Raw genomic sequence first — 13,597 nt, 5'->3', positions numbered from 1 at the left:
TATTATTTTATATTGTATTTTTGTGTGTTTTTTGTTGTTGTTGGTATTCTTTCTTAAAACTGCATTGTTGGTTAAGGGCTTGTAAGTAAGTATTTCACTGTAAGGTCTACACCTGTTGTATTCGGCGCATGTGACAAATAAAATGTCATTTGATTTGTATGCGTGTGTATTGTAGCATAGCTATATGGATCACAAAGAACTGCTAGCTCAGTACAGTACTGGGCAAGACACCATTTTTGTCTCTCTACTCTCCACAAATTCTATGTTAAAAGTATAAAATACACCATATTTGATAAATATTATTCAATAAACCCCACCATATGAAATGCATCTTCATTAAAGTAGTTTCCTAGTGCTGTTTCTGTGAGGAAAGGTAGTGTTTTCCCGTCCGAGTACCTCCCCAAATTGAAAACCAATAAACCTACTTGTTGCACGGCCAATTTGAAATCCTCCCTCAAACAAAGTGAATCACTTTTGTGTTAACAGTCTAGTCTAAACAATATTTTGATGATCTCTGTTAATAAATAGTGGCATTTTCAAACATGACAGTGAGAAATCCAGTATATCATTGTTTTTAGAGGCAGACCCTCACATCTTTAGTCTTTTTAATAATGTGTTCTCCTTCAGGTGCCCCTGGTGGCGCAGGACTACTTCACTGAGTTCTGGAAGTTCCTGAAACACAAATACAATGTGGAGAGTGGCAACTCCCAGCTCAAAATCTCCTTCATAGAGATTGTCCAGAAAAATGATGTCATCATCTGTACGGCCCAGATTCTGGAGAACTACTTGGAAAGGCCTCACAGCGGAGATGATGACGGGATTCAACTTTCAGGTTTGACATAGTTTCCATGCATTGGAGTTTCTTGATTAGTACAATGTAAGTGATGATAGTAGTAATGTTAATGACAAATCTACAGGTAGCTATGCATGTTCATGCAAATCTTCGACTGTGTGTTTTATCTCAGCCAATGCGTTGCCTTAGTTTGCTGCTCACAGCTGTGGAAGTTACCGGGGTTTGGAATTGGAATGGAAAGTAAACTGGAGTGCGTTTCCTCTGAGAATTCATCTGACAGGTTCTTGTCAGTCAGTTGCTTCGGGCTCTCCTGCTTGCTCTTGCTGGCACTCGCCAGTCCAAGGTCTAATATCCCTCAGTGTAACATATGCTGTTTGTTGAAACACCTGAGAGGGTTAGATTTTTTCTGCTGCTTTCCAGGCCACACGTCTGTTCAAGCCATCAGTGTGTGCCTTATCAAATTCACAAGAGAGCCTCTGTCATTGCATCAGACTGAATGTTCCACTCCAGACTCCTATGCCCCTCTGGGGAGGTGATTTGTAGCACTCCTGTTTAAAGTTATATTTGTGAAGGTTCTTACCTCATCACACATCTCTCATTGCTGTGAAATGCACATTTAAACCCCTTTCTGAGAAATGGCCTCTAGCACCACAGCAGTCATGCAGTGTGGTTAAAACTGCATCGTAGACTTCCTAGAAAAGTGGTGGTTAGTGGGAGTACCTCAGACACAGAGGCAGGGAGGAAGACTGTAATTTGTGGGTGTCAATAAGCCACTTCTATATTTACAACACTAGCATTATGGGAGAGAAAACAAAGGAGATGTTGAATACCGGTGTTAAAGCTAGAGCAAACTCTTGTTCCCAGGAACCCTACAGCATTGTAACCAGACCCACGGTACAATGTAATGGGAAAATCAGACTTTAGAGGAGAAAAAGGTGATCAGCAGACCAAGCTGGCCTCAGCAGATGCTTTTCTACAGTCTATGAGGGTCAGGCGGTTTTAGACTGTTGAATGAGTAATAGCAGGCATGTTTATGATTTTAAATGTAAAAAAAAAAAAAAAAAAAAATGTACACCAGCTGTGACCTACAGTATATCCATTATATGATACATGTTCTTATGTTAAACCAATACGTTTCATTGTCTTTTTGTTGACTTGATTGTTGACTTGTGTTTTGCACCGTATTTCTGTTGTGTAGATTTGTCACTGATTGAGATCGATGAGTGCCATCACACACAGAAGGGAGGAGTCTACACCTGTAGAAAAAAGGGTTCCAAGAGGGTTCTTTGCAGAGGGATAGGGTTCTACCAACAACCATTTTGATCTGAAGAACCCCTTTTTTGGAAGACAAGGGTTATTTGTAAGGCAAAGTGTTTTACTAGAACCTTTAACATCCTAAGAACTGTTGTTGGAAGAAAGGTTTCTTTCATTTCTTTGGAAGGCAAGAAGGATTCTACATAGAACCATATATTATATTTCCCAGCATGCTCTATTGCAGGATGATTTTGAGAATTGTTTGTTTTAATATCTGTGTTTTGATTTATTCATTTTATGCTACACAAAGATAAATAGCATATATATGTTTCTAAACTAATCCACTCTGTTAGTAGTTGGGCTTATTGCACCCATTACTGAGATGGTTGTTCCAGTTTAGATGATTGAGGTAGTCTCAGTATTCAATCTTCCCTACCCTTACAGTCATTCTGAATGCAGGTTGCGGGTGATAAAATATTCTACTTGTTGGACATCCTAACTCTGGCTCGATTCCAATAAGAATTAAACATCACTTTGCAAGCCAACATAATGTGACTTGCAGGCCTGATGTGGCCTGTAAACCAGGAGTTTCCTAACACCACTGTGTTAGGGTAAAACTAGGTCATCAAAGAAAGGTCTTATGATATTCAGTGCCTTCAGGAAGTAATTACACCCCTTGACTTTTTCCAAATGTTGTTGTGTTACAGGCTGAATTTTAAAATGATTAAATTCAGAATTTTGGTCACTGGCCTACACACAATACCCCATAATGTCAAACAGAAATTATGTTTTAAGAAATTTTTACAAATGAATTTTAAAAAACTGAAATGTCTTAAGTCAATAAGTATTCAAGCCTAAATAAATTCAGTAGTAAAAATGTGCTTAACAAGTCACATTATAAGTTGCATGCACTCACTCTGTGTGCAATTACATTTACGTCATTTAGCAGACGCTCTTATCCAGAGCGACTTACAGGAGCAATTAGGGTTAAGTGCCTTGCTTAAGGGCACATCGACAGATTTTTCACCTAGTCAGCTTGGGGATTAGAACCAGCGACCTTTCGGTTACTGGCACAACGCTCTTACCCACTAAGCTACCTGCCGGCCCGGTGTGTTTAACATGATTTTGACTACTTCATCTTTGTACCCCATACATACAATACAATACAATTATCTGGAAGGTTTTCCAATGCCTTGCAAAGAAAGGCACCTATTGGTAGATGGGTAAAAATAATAAAAAGCAGACATTGAATAGCTGTAATCGCTGCCAAAGGTAATTCTAACATGTATTAACTCAGGGGGTTGAATACTTATGGAATCAAGATATATAAGTGTTTTATTTTTCATAAAGTTCTTACATATTTTACAATTTGTCTTCCACTTTGACATTACAGAGTATTTTGTGTAGATCGTTGACGAATAAATGACAATTAAATCCATTTTAATCCCACCTTGTCTCACAAAAATTTGAAAATACTTTCTGAAGGTAGTGTATGTAATGTATTGTCATATATAATTTCATTTTAAAGGCTAATAAGGCTGGTGGAACCCTTCATAGAGAGTTCTAGGAATAATCTTAAGATGATAAAGTTGTTATTGGTAGAACCCTTCATAGAGGGTCCTAGGCATAACCCTTCATAGACTGTTCTAGTTAGAACCATATACAGGGGTTTCTATGAAGAATCCTACATAAAGGGTTCTAGGGAGAATTCTCTGCAAAGGGTTCTACCTAGCACTAAAAAGGGTTCCCCAATGGGAACAAACCAAAGAACCCTATATGGTTCTACTTAGCACCTTTTTTTCTAAGAGTGTACAACTACATTACGATCCGTTACCTGAAGCAGAAGCACAAGAACGCCACATTAAAGAAAGAGCAGAAGGATACAGTGGCCATCCCACAGATCCTGGGCTTGACCGTCTCACCCGGCGTTGGGGGAGCCAAGAAAATGGAGAAAGCCAAGGAGCACATTCTACAAGTAAATAACATGCTCTACTAGGCTACAACTATTTTTTTCTCCCTCTTTCTCTCTCTCTAGACACATACACACTCATTATTCTCATTCTTTCCCTCCCTCTGTTTATTGAACAATTTCCTCCCTCCCGGTCAAGTACTTCCCCACCCTCCCTCAGTCCCTCCCTCATTCAGTTAGTACACTGCTCAGTGCAAACCTCTGCTCAGCCAAGCTGTTTCCAATGTTCCACATGGCCCCCGCACTCCAGGCAGCCATAACTCTTACCATGCCTCTCATACTTTCACCACACAGGAAAATGTTGGAAACAGCTTTTTATTTTAACTCTTTACAGGTCACACTGAAGTGGTGACGAAAAAGTTGTTATTGTTGTTTTATTTTATCACTAACCTATGTGGTTGATTTAACGGAACACTACTTTGGAAGTATTGCATTGCTAATCTTTATTACAGAGTTAGATGGTTTCTGATATATCTGAAAACGTATCATATTAGTTTTGATGTTTTTGCTCATTCATTCAACTCATGTTTTGTCTTTTGTAGATCTGTGCAAACTTGGACTCATATAAAATTATGACAGTAAACCTCAGGGAAAACAAAAAAGAACCACACAAAAACATTGCCACTGCTGACCAGAGAAAATAGTTACTCTTTTTATTTCCAGTAGAGAGAGAGATGTATAGATATTATTCATATAATTTAAAATAATTAAGAGATGTATTTAATTAATATTACTAATTACTATCATGAAAATCCACATAATCCTCTGAGTTTTTGTAGTGTGTAACAGTGCAGACTTCTGTATATTTATGTACTTAAATCTGTATAATTATGTCTTGTCAGGATCCCTTTGGCAATGTTATCAAAGGAATCATGAATGCCATCCACACCCATGTTGAGCTGAACCCTACCTGCGACCTAGGCACCCAGAACTATGAGCAGTGGGTTGTCCAGAAAGAACAAAATGATGATAACACGTTCATGTTCTACTGTACTTGAGGGCTACTGATAAGAGGCACAATCAAGTTATTTTTCAACCATTTTCATACCAAGTGTCATGACACCCTGTTATACCCCAAATGTACATTCCTAAACAATTATCTATGTTTTCCTACTGCTGCAAAAGAGGAGAATCAGAAGGTGAAAGTTTGTGCTGAGCATCTACGGCAGTACAATGAGGCCCTGTACCTAGGCAAAACCATCCGCATGTGTGATGCCTTCAGCTTCCTGGACAAATACTTTTAGGAGGAGCTGAAGAAGAAAGTGACCCCTGAGAGCGAGGTGGCCATCATTAAGACCGACACAGAGAGATTCCTCTTCACACTCTTTAAAGGTAGCATTCTGTCACGATCGTCTAAGGAGGAGGACCAATGCGCAGCGTTGAAGGTGAACATATTTATTTAGCGAATGATCACACGATCAAAACAACAGACGATAACGTGATGTCTACGGTTGAACACAAACCAAATAAGAACAAGAAACCACAAACACAAAGGGAAAGACAGACAGTTTAAATATGGCTCCCAATCAGAGACAACCAGCTGACACTCGTTGCCTCTGATTGGGAGTCACTCAGGCCAACATAGAAATACAAACTAGAACTCCCAACATAGCAATAGAATACATAGAATTACACACCCTGGCTCAACATAACAGTGTCCCCAGAGCCAGGGCGTGACAGTACCCCCCCCTAAAGGCGCGGACTCCGACCGCGCCAACTAAATACCACAGGGGTGGGACCGGGTGGGCACTCCGCCTTGGCGGCGGATCCGGCTCCGGGCCTGATCCCCACTCCCTCTCCAACCCCCAAAGTACCCCTGGTCCGGTCTGGCCCCGCTGGCCGGAGCTGGACTGCACACTGATGGAGCGGATTGCTCTAGCTCCGGCGTAACGCATCTGACCGGTGCCGGACCAGGCACCAGTGGAACAGGCACGGGCCGTGCCGACCGACGACGCACACCACTGGCTTGGTGTGGGGAACAGGCACGGGCCGTGCTGGACTGACGACGCACACCACTGGCTTGGTGTGGGGAGCAGGAACGGGCCGGACAGGGCTGACGAAACGCACCACTGACTTGGTGCGGGGAGCAGGAACAGGCCGGGCCGAGCTGGCGACACGCACCGTAGACTTGGTGCGGGGAGCAGGAACGGGCCGAGCCGGGCCGACGAAGCGCACCACTGACTTGGTGCGTGGAGCAGGAACGGGCCGAGCTGGGCTGACGAAACGCACCACTGACTTGGTGCGGGGAGCAGGAGCGGGCTGGACCGGGCTGACGAAGCGCACCACTGACTTGGTGCGGGGAGCAGGAACGGGCCGTGCCGGGCTGACGAAGCGCACCACTGACCTGGTGCGGGGAGCAGGAGCGGGCCGGACAGGGCTGACGAAGCGCACTACTGACTTGGTGCGGGGAGCAGGAACGGACCGGACCGGGCTGGCGAAGCGTACCACAGGCTCGATGCGGGGAGCAGGAACAGGCCGGACCGGGCTGGCGACGCGCACCACAGGCTCGATGTGAGGAGCAGGAACAGACCGGACCGCACTGGGGACACACACCCCTGGCCCTACGCGGGGATCAGGAACGGGCCGGACCGGACTGGTAACACACCCCAGTACCTCTCGCCGTGCCTCCACACTTTCCTTCCCCTTAGTGACCAGTGGCCCCCTTAACCTGGCGGCCTCCTCTGCCAACCCGCTGGACCGCTCCATCGCGGCCTCCTGCTGCCCCGTCGTGAGCCCCCCCTAAAAATGTTCTGGGCTTGTCTCTCCCCCGTGGACCAGGCCTCCATGGTTCTCGCCCAACTCTCACTCCACTGCTCCCAATTCCAACCTCTCTGCTCTTCACTTGGCTTAGCCCAGTCGAGACCCCTACTCCATTGATCCCAAGTCCTTCCTCTCTCCTCTTCACGCTGCTTGGTCCAGTTTTGGTGGTTTCTTCTGTCACGATCGTCTAAGGAGGAGGACCAATGCGCAGCGTTGAAGGTGAACATATTTATTTAGCGAATGATCACACGATCAAAACAACAGACGATAACGTGATGTCTACGGTTGAACACAAACCAAATAAGAACAAGAAACCACAAACACAAAGGGAAAGACAGACAGTTTAAATATGGCTCCCAATCAGAGACAACCAGCTGACACTCGTTGCCTCTGATTGGGAGTCACTCAGGCCAACATAGAAATACAAACTAGAACTCCCAACATAGCAATAGAATACATAGAATTACACACCCTGGCTCAACATAACAGTGTCCCCAGAGCCAGGGCGTGACACATACTGTATATCTAGTGTTCTTTGTCCGTAATGTAGCCCTACATAGATATCTGGGAGTTTAACTATTTTGCATGGCTTTCTTCTAAATATACTTTCTTGCAGATAGCAAAGTGAAACTGCAGGAGTTGGCTAAGCTTCCCCAGTATAAATATAATAGCCTCTCTAAGTTGAGAACCAAAATCCTGCAAGAGTTTACATTTAGAGAGAAGGTGAGAGGGATCATTTTCACCATGACCCATTGCAGTACCATTGCATTAGCTGAATTGGTTCAGGAGAACTCAAAGTTTGAGGGAGTCTGAGTAAAAGCTTGCCATGTGATTGGAGGAGGAGACCAGAGTGTAGTGAAACCAATGACCGCTGTGAGTGCACTGTTTCCCATTTTACAAAGAATGGCTGCCAGCCAAGTCTGCTTTTTTACTTAAATAGATCATATGATCAAAACTACTTTGAAAACATTGACTGTGTGAAAATGTACTTAAGTTGATGATTGTAGTATTACATCAAAGTTTATTATATGTGACCAATAAAATGTTATATGATTTGAAGTGGTTAATCTTTGTTTGACTAATGCATGATGTCATACAGTGGGGAGAACAAGTATTTGATACACTGCCAATTTTTGCAGGTTTTCCTACTTACAAAGCATGTAGAGGTCTGTAATTTTTATCATAGGTACACTTCAACTGTGAGAGACGGAATCTAAAACAAAAATCCAGAAAATCACATTGTATGATTTTTAAGTAATTAATTTTCATTTTATTGCATGACATAAGTATTTGATACATCAGAAAAGCAGAACTTAATATTTGGTACAGAAACCTTTGTTTGCAATTACAGAGATCATACGTTTCCTGTAGGTCTTGACCAGGTTTGCACACACTGCAGCAGGGATTTTGGCCCACTCCTCCATACAGACCTTCTCCAGATCCTTCAGGTTTCAGGGCTGTCTCTGGGCAATACGGACTTTCAGCTCCCTCCAAAGATGTTCTATTGGGTTCAGGTCTGGAGACTGGCTAGGCCACTCCAGGACCTTGAGATGCTTCTTACGGAGCCACTCCTTAGTTGCCCTGGCTGTGTGTTTCGGGTCGTTGTCATGCTGGAAGACCCAGTCACGACCCACCTTCAATGCTCTTACTGAGGGAAGGAGGTTGTTGGCCAAGATCTCGCGATACATGGCCCCATCCATCCTTCCCTCAATACGATGCTGTCGTCCTGTCCCCTTTGCAGAAAAGCATCCTCAAAGAATGATGTTTCCACCTCCATGCTTCACGGCTGGGATGGTCTTCTTGGGGTTGTACTCATCCTTCTTCTTCCTCCAAACACGGCGAGTGGAGTTTAGACCAAAAAGCTCTATTTTTGTCTCATCAGACCACATTACCTTCTCCCATTCCTCCTCTGGATCATCCAGATGGTCATTGGCAAACTTCAGACGGGCCTGGACATGCGCTGGCTTGAGCAGGGGGACCTTGCGTGCGCTGCAGTATTTTAATCCATGACGGCGTAGTGTGTTACTAATGGTTTTCTTTGAGACTGTGGTTCCAGCTCTCTTCAGGTCATTGACCAGGTCCTGCCGTGTAATTCTGGGCTGATCCCTCACCTTCCTCATGATCATTGATGCCCCACGAGGTGAGATCTTGCATGGAGCCCCAGACCGAGGATGATTGACCGTCATCTTGAACTTCTTCCATTTTATAATAATTGCGCCAACAGTTGTTGCCTTCTCACCAAGCTGCTTGCCTATTGTCCTGTAGCCCATCCCAGCCTTGTGCAGGTCTACAATTTTATCCCTGATGTCCTTACACAGCTCTCTGGTCTTGGCCATTGTGGAGAGGTTGGAGTCTGTTTGATTGAGTGTGTGGACAGGTGTCTTTTATACAGGTAACGAGTTCAAACAGGTGCAGTTAATACAGGGAATGAGTGGAGAACATGAGGGCTTCTTAAATAAAAACGAACAGGTCTGTGAGAGCCGGAATTCTTACTGGTTGGTAGGTGATCAAATACTTATGTCATGCAATAAAATGCAAATTAATTACTTAAAAATCATACAATGTGATTTTCTGGATTTTTGTTTTAGATTCCGTCTCTCACATTTGAAGTGTACCTATGATAAAAATTACAGACCTCTACATGCTTTGTAAGTAGGAAAACCTGCAAAATCGTCAGTGTATCAAATACTTGTTCTCCCCACTGTACATCCTGTGCTCTGTAAAGTTGTGCTTAGGTACATTGTATTCAATAATTGAATCTACAGTATATTATTTTGCCCACATTTGTGTTTATCAGGCAGAACAAAGGGACGTTTTGAACAAGTTTCGGAACGCGGAGGTCAACTTGCTGATTGCAACAACAGTGGCTGAAGAGGGTCTGGACATGGCAGCATGTAACTTTGTGATACGATATGAGCTTGTGACCAATGAGATCACTATGATTCCGGTCAGCGATTTTAAAGGTTAACTGGCTTTGCCAAAAACATGTTATTATTAGTCAATATCCATGGTGTCATTATTAACTAAGAACTATGAACTAAGATTCTCTATCGTCTGCTAACTCTTTGGTATGCACCACATGATATTTCCGACTAAATAGTATTCACTGTATAATGGTTAACAGACAATGTATTCACTGTATAACTCAATCGGCATTATCATACTGTTAGCATCACTTCAAGCTCCCATTGCCATGGTTTACTGAGAGCATGTTTACTGTTTTTATGTCTTCTAGGCCCGAGGCAGAGGCAGAGCCGAGAACAGTAATTACACTTTAGTGGCGGGGGAGGATTCTGGGGTCTCTGAACAAGAGTACCGTGAGGAGATGATGAGCAAAGCCACCGATAAAGTCAAGAAATTAGATCAAGCAGAAAATGAAAAAAGGGTAAGCCTCCACTCTCAAATCGTAACTGCCAGCTTGATATTACATTAACTGTTTTCCTGCAATTGAGTAAAATCATTTAAAGATTTGATTGACTTCTCAAACCTAGTTGAGTCAACATCCGTAATGTAAAAAATGTATACGCTAATTGGGATCCCGAGTGGCGCAGCGGTCTAAGGCACTGCATCTCAGTGCTAGAGGCGTCACTACAGTCCTTGGTTTGATTTCAGGCTGTATCACAACCCGGCCGTGATTGGGAGTCCCATGGGGCGGCGCACAATTGGCCCAGCGTCGGCCGGGGTAGACCGTCATTGTAAATAAGAATTTGGTCTTAACTGACTTGCCTAGTTAAATAAAGGTTAAATAAAAAATGTGTGTTTTAATTGTTTGCTGCTAGATTAAGGAATTCCAGATTCAGGCGATCATGAATGTCATGAGTGCGAACAACCAAGTAAAAGCAGAAAGGCGTGAAAAAGAAAACCCTGTCCAAAGTGAAGCTCAGCTGTAGAAGCTGCAATAAACCAGTCAACATGAACCCCCAATTTAAGTATGTTCTGCAGCAAACAGCTGTTCTCTTCTCAAAGTAACCCAACCTGTGCAATATACAGTACACAGTTGTTGGTAAATACTTTTTGACATACACACATATGTTATAGCATTAGAAAACTAAAATATATATTTTAATTTAAAATACCTAGATTCAGAATCTAGCCCCTCAGCAAGAGATTAAGTTATTATTGAAACAATGTCTGATTTCTCTTTTGCAGGGAACTTTTCATTCAAAGAGAAAACACCTCACTTACTGAGAGGCTACCGGACTACGAGACGGTTTCATAGCATGCAAAGACTGTGGACAGGTAGGCCTATGCCCTGTCCTAATTCTGTAAAGAGAGAAAGATGTTGGTGTTGACCTATAATAGACAACATTTGACGTTAAAGTCTGAAAGGCACTTGCTCATCTAGCAAGTCAGGAGTATGTTTTGGTTGCCTGAAGATTATGATCACTTGCCTGAAAATGTAAATTAGCTTTTTACATGCAGGAAAGCCATAGACTGACTGTACAAAACATTAGGAACACATCCCTAATATTGAGTTGCACCCCCTTTTGCCCCCAGACAGCCTCAATTCGTCGGGGCATGGACTCTACAAGGTGTCAAGCATTCCACAGGGATGCTGGCCCATGTTGACTCCAATGCTTCCCACAGTTGTGTCAAGTTGGCTGGATGTCCTTTGGGTGGTGGACCATTCTTGATACACACGGGAAACTGTTGAGCATGAAAAACCCAGCAGCGTTGCAGTTCTTGACACACTCAAGCCGCTGTACCTGGCACCTACTACCATACCCCGTTCAAAGGCTCTTAAATATTTTGTCTTGCACATTCACCCTCTGAATGCCATACATACACAATCCATGTCTCAATTGTTTCAAGGCTTAAAAATCTTTATTTAACCTGTCTCCTCCCCTTCATTTACACTGATTGAAGTGGATTTAACAAGTGACATCAATAAGGGATCATATATTTCACCTGATCAGTCTATGTCATGGAAAGAGGTGTTCCTAATGTTTTGTACACTCAGTGTATATTTCCTGCCTTTCACCTACATATAGGGGAGAAATCAGAAAGATCAGAATTCTTTGTATTTTGGTTGTTATCAGTAAGAAAATTCTCAGAGGAGGCTCAACTTGTCCGACTGCCGTAAATGCCATAAATTGTCTGTCTTGGGACAATTGGGAGGAACCAAAATGATCCGTTTTAGGCTACAGGAATTCTTTCTGTTTGGTTGTTTTACCTGCCCAATGGGGCAACCTCAGAGCAGGATCAACTTGAATAAATCCCTGAATAGATATTCAAACATTTAAATCTATATCTACTGTAAGTGCATGTTACAAAGCTAATGCCAGTTGTCCACTCACATTGATCTCTTCCTGCGGAGATGGGCTTCAATGATGCTCTACCGTGGAATTTAGGTACTTCCTGGTGACGTATGATGAAAAGAGGATCAACAAGTGGAGTGAGCTGGGTATCCAGTTACCTGCCTTTGACTATGCTGAACATGCTCGATCTGTGGTCTCCTGAGCAGCATATCCATGGCGGCCCAGCGCTTGGTCAGTGCTTGCTTGTGGGTCATTCCCAGGGGCCGTATAAAATGTAAGTCGCTCTGGATAAGAGCTCAAATCTAAAATTTATTTTGGTAAATATATTTTTTTATTGTGAAGTCCGTTAATGATGCAATGATATTGGGAGTTTCAAGTGTCTTTTTTTTTTTACAAGTTGCCAATTGTAATGAAATTAATCATAGTCAGTGTCAATAAGTTGAATAATACAATCAGTAAATGTTGAATCAAATGAATAATGTATTTTTTTTTAAGGATCATAGAGAAAAGTTTCCATTACTTATAACTATGTGCCCTAGATATTTCCATGCTGACTCACTGACTTGGAAAAACTGGTTTAGCAGGAAGAGAGCTGAGAGAGGAAGATGACTAGTTGAATATGATGTGCAAACATTTAATTGCTCTATGTTCTCTGTTTCTTCCAATTGTGCTTACATCTTTTGTGCTTGATCTGTGTTCCTAGATGAGCTGTTATTGTGTCAGACACTGTATTTGCTTCCATCAGTAACAAAACAATTACACAATTATTGTCACATACCCAAGATACAGTTGAAGTCAGAAGGTTACATACACCTTAGCCAAATACCTTTAAACTCAGTTTTTCACAATTCCTGACATTTAATCCTAGTAGAAATTCCCTGTCTTAGGTCAGTTAGGATCATCACTTTATTTTAAGAATGTGAAATGTCAGAATAGCAGTAGAGAGAATGATTTATTTAAGCTTTTATTTATTTCATCACATTCCCAGTGGGTCAGAAGTTTACATATACTCAATTAGTATTTGATAGCATTGCCTTTAAATTGTTTAACTTGGGTCAAACGTTTCGGGTAGCCTTCCACAAGCTTCCCACAATAAGTTGGGTGAATTTTGGCCCATTCCTCCTGACAGAGCTGGTGTAACTGAGGCAGGTTTGTAGGCCTCCTTGCTCGCACACGCTTTTTCAGTTCTGCCCACACATTTTCTATAGGATTGAGGTCATGGCCACTCCAATACCTTGACTTTTTTGTCCTTAAGCCATTTTGCCACAACTTTGGAAGTATGCTTGGGGTCATTGTCCATTTGGAAGACCCATTTGCGACCAAGCTTTAACTTCCTGACTGATGTCTTGAGATGTTGCTTCAATATATCCACATAATTTTCCTTCCTCATGATGCCATCTATTTTGTGAAGTGCACCAGTCCCTCCTGCAGCAAAGCACCCCCACAGCATGATGCTGCCACCCCCGTGCTTCACGTTTGGGATGGTGTTCTTCGGCTTGCAAGCGTCCCCCTTTTTCCTCCAAACACAACGATGGTCATTATGGCCAAACATTTCTATTTTTG

This window comes from Coregonus clupeaformis, chromosome 23 (assembly GCF_020615455.1).
Source record: "Coregonus clupeaformis isolate EN_2021a chromosome 23, ASM2061545v1, whole genome shotgun sequence".
Classification (NCBI taxonomy): domain Eukaryota; kingdom Metazoa; phylum Chordata; class Actinopteri; order Salmoniformes; family Salmonidae; genus Coregonus; species Coregonus clupeaformis.
This window is presented reverse-complemented; position numbering follows the sequence as displayed.